We start from the raw sequence: 4638 nt of genomic DNA on the forward strand, positions 1-4638 counted from the left end.
GACAGGGGGGAGGCATTGCTGTTTGCCACCGAAACGGCCTGCAGATGGACGCCCTCACCACAGACACTCCCCTGGAAATGGAGATGATGTTCCTCCGCATCATTCTCGAGGACAGGAGCGCTCTGCTACTCTGTGCCATGTACCGGCCACAGTGGCAAGGCAGCGCCCCCCTCACCTACCTCACAGAGCACCTGGACGACCTTATGGCTGCCCACAGCTGTCAGTACGCGATGGTTGTGGGCGACCTAAATCAACACCTGGTGGCGAGGGCCTTCACCGAGCTCACAGCGGTGCATGGATTGCACAACCAAGTTGAGTTCCCGACACATCAGCGAGGAGGCTCCCTGGACCCTGTGCTCACAGACCTGCCGAGTGACTGCGTGCTGTGCTGCCCACTAGACCGTGTGGGCAGTTCCGACCACAATGCCATACTCACCACCATCAGCCTGGCCCCAGCGCGTGAAGAGGAACACCAGCGAGTCATCTGGCTGTGGGACCGCGCGGACTGGACGGCTGCAAGGCAGGCCCTGGCAGCGACTGCTTGGGGCACAGTCCTTAACGGTGACCCACAACATGACGTCTCCGCCCTCACCACTGTCCTCAATACCGTCCAGCAGCAACACGTCCCCCACCGCACCTACTCATCCAGCCCAAAAGACCAGCCTTGGTTCGGGTACAGGTGCCGTATTGCAGCCGAAAGGAAATACAAGGCTTGGACAAGATATAAAAGACACCCCACGCAGGAAAATAAGGCCCAACACAGACGAGCCTGCAAAAATATGACGAGGACAGCAAAGTGGGCAAAAGAAAGGTGGGACGCCGACAGGAGGAGAAAGCTGTCCTCTAACCAAACCGACCCGAAACAGTGGTGGGGGCTGGTGAAGGAACAGCAAGGCCATACCCCCCAGGAACGTATCCCGCCCCTGAGGAAACCTGACGGAGACCTGGCCATCACCAGCCGGGAAAAGGCTGACCTGCTGGCCTGTCACTTCAGTCAAAAGATGACAACCCAGGAGCCAGACAGGCAGCCGCCCACCCTCCCCCAACTCATCGCCTCAAGACTAGAGAATGTGCTAATCTCTGAGGACGCTGTCAGGAGACATCTGAGGGGCGTCAACACCAGGAAGGCGCCAGGCCCTGACAGCGTGAGTCCATACTTACTGCGGCGATGCTCCGATGAGCTCACCAGCCCCCTCGCCCAGATCTTCCGGCGATGCCTGCAGAGCGGGGTGTGGCCTGCACAGTGGAAGGAGGCCAGAGTCACACCAGTACACACCACAAAAACCAGGTCCGAGCCAGGCAATTACAGGCCAATATCACTCCTCCCAATCATCAGCAAGATATTTGAGAGGATCATCGGGGAGCAATTGACATCCTTCCTCGAGGAAAACCACTTGCAGTCACCGAAGCAGTTTGGTTTTCGGAAGGGCCGCTCTACCTCAGACCTCCTCCTTCTCCTCTCAAAGTCCTGGCATGACGCCCTTGATGACGGCCACCCCTCTCTCGTGATTGCCCTGGATATAGCTGGCGCGTTCGACTCCGTTTGGCACCGCGGTCTGACGGCGAAGCTACAGCAACTAGGCATCACGGGGGACCTGCTGCGCCTACTCTCAAACTACCTGTTAGGCAGGAGCCTCCACGTAGCAGTCAACGGAAGCACCTCGACCAGCTTCCCGGTGGAGGCCTCCGTTCCACAGGGGTCCGTCCTTGGACCTATTCTGTGGAACATATACTTTAACGACCTACTGCAAACCATCCCGGCAGCAAGCTCTTACGCCTACGACTGAAACCTCTCCAGAACATACAAGAGGAGGAAGCCCAGGACGTGATCGAGTCCGTCAACAGACAGTTGGCAGACATAATGGCCTGGGGAAAGAGGTGGCAAGTCAGGTTTGCCCCTGACAAAACCCAGGCCATGGTAATATCACGTTCTCTGGAGGACGCGAGGCAACTCCACGGCAGACTGAGATTCGGGAATGACACCATCCCTCTGCAGTCCAGCGTCGACATCCTGGGCGTGGAGGTGGACTCCCAGCTGCGGTTTGACCGTCACCTTGAAAGGGTGGCGCAAAAAGCCTCCCAGAAGGTGAACCTCCTGCGCCGCATGAAGAACCTCCTCGATGCTGAAGGCCTGAACACCCTCTATAAGGCACAAGTCCGTCCAGTGATGGAGTATGCACCGCTCACCTGGATGGCCAGCGCCCGCTGCCACCTCAACCTGCTAGACAAGGTGCAGAGGAGGGCTGAACGCCTCATCAACGGCACCCAGCACCACCGACCGAGCCAGTGGGAGACACAGCGACAACAACAACAACAACACCCACACGAAGGAAGGGCAAGACCAGCCACGAACCAGCTGAATAGCCTGGAGCACCGTCGCCGCGTCGCTGCCCTGACGGTGCTACACAAGGCACAAGTGGGCCTAGTGCCCCACCTGACGGACCTGAGGGCTACCTGGAGGAGGTCTGAGCGCAGCACGAGAACGGTGCTGAGCAACGCCTCCCTCCTGGAAGTGCCAATGGCCCGCTCCAGCACCCACCAACGAGCCTTCTCCATCGCAGCGGTGGTGTGGTGGAACAACCTCACTGCTGATGTGGATGTGACACAACTGTCCACTCAGCAGATGAAGGTTGCGTCCCACAGGTGGCTACTCCTACACCCACCGTAAATATGTATATATATAATTGTATAATATATTGTATAATAATTGTATAATATAATCGGCAGAAGCTTTTAAATAGCTCCCCAACGGTCGGGGGAACTTTAGCATAGACAAATAATACTGCCATGTACTAATGTACTGAACATGTTTAAATAAAAAAAAATAAAAAAAAGAGAGAGAGATTTACATAGATTTACATAGAAAATCAGACCACACAGACCCCATGGTCCAGACTTGGTGGTCTGTCCTTAAACCTAAGTGATTTTACATTAATCAGAAGACTCCAAAACGTTGCATTTCTACTCTAGTTGATATTAAGTTGAAGGAAGTGACGGTCGAGCTTATTTTTGAAGGAGTCAATCGTGTTACACTGGACCACTGACGGTGGAAGCTTATTCCATTCTCGCACTACAACGTTGGTGAAGAAAAATTTGGTGCAGTCTGAATTTACTTGTCTACATCTGAGTTTTACGCCATTGTTCCTCGTGCGCAAAGTGTCATCGATCATAAACAATGTTGATCTGTCTACATTCGTGAAATCATTAAGTATTTTAAAACATTCGATCAGTTTTCCTCGGAGGCGACGTTTCTCAAGAGAGAACATGTTAAGGGTAGAAAGCCTTTCTTCGTAGGATTTGATGCGCAAGGAAGGGATAATTTTCGTTGCCCGACGCTGAACACCTTCTAATTTAGCAATATCCTTTGCATGGTGGGGAGACCAAAACTGTACCGCATATTCCAAGTCGGGTCTGACTAAACTGTTGTAGAGCGGGAGTATTACATCCTTATTCTTGAATACAAAGTTTCTTTTAATGAAGCCCAACATTCTGTTCGCTTTATTTGCTGCATCGATGCATTGCTGTGAGAATTTGAGGTTTGACGCGATTTTGACCCCCAAGTCTTTGACGCATTGAACGCTTTTGAGTTTAACGCCGCGCATTTCGTATTCGAACTTCTTATTCCTCGTTCCAACTTGAAGGACCTGGCACTTGTCTACGTTAAAGGGCATCTCCCATCTATCCGACCAAGCTGAAATTTTGTGCAAATCCTCTTGGAGGCTTTGCCTGTCTTCGTCAGTGAGAACCGAGTTGCCAATCTTTGTGTCGTCTGCAAATTTACTAATGCGGTTATTGAGTCCAACATCCACGTCGTTGATGTAAATAATGAAGAGCACTGGGCCAAGGACCGAGCCCTGAGGGACGCCACTAGTGACAGGCGCCCACTCTGAGTTAAATCCGTCGATCACTACTCTTTGTTGTCTGTTGCTCAACCAATTCGCGATCCATTGGTTTACTTGACCGTCAATACCTCTTTGCTTTAATTTGTAAAGTAATTTATGATGCGGGACTTTATCAAACGCTTTCTGGAAATCAAGATAGACTACGTCCAGTGATTTGGTTACGTCATAAACAGTGAAGAGGTCGTTATAAAAGGTTAATAGGTTTGATAGGCAGGATCTTTTGTTTCGGAAGCCATGTTGTGAGTCCCCAATCAATGAGTGGCTTTCAAGGTAATTCACAATTTTGTCTCTAATTATGCCCTCAAGTAGCTTACCTACAACCGAAGTTAGACTAATGGGCCTGTAATTACCTGGTACTATTTTGTCTCCTTTCTTGAAAATCGGTGTCACGTTAGCCTTTTTCCAATCTGAAGGGACGATGCCTTGTCGCAAGGACATATTGAATACGGTTGTGAGGGAGGAGAGTATTTCGCTCTTTGTTTCTTTCAGCAGAGTTGGATATACTTTGTCAGGTCCAGGACTTTTATTTGTTTTAAGTGAATGGAGAGCTTTAAGGACTTCATCGGTTGTTATTTCAAAATTAGGCAATGCATGCTCGAGATTTACAATAGTACTGGTGTTGGTGGTAGCGAGAGGAAGACTGTTAGTATTAAACACCGAGGAAAAGTAATTGTTTAAGAGGTTTGCAATGTGTTGGCTGTCAGTCACTAGTGCACCGTCGCTGTTTGTTAAAGGT

Source organism: Eriocheir sinensis, chromosome 29, assembly GCF_024679095.1.
Source record: "Eriocheir sinensis breed Jianghai 21 chromosome 29, ASM2467909v1, whole genome shotgun sequence".
Taxonomy (NCBI): Eukaryota; Metazoa; Arthropoda; class Malacostraca; order Decapoda; family Varunidae; genus Eriocheir; species Eriocheir sinensis.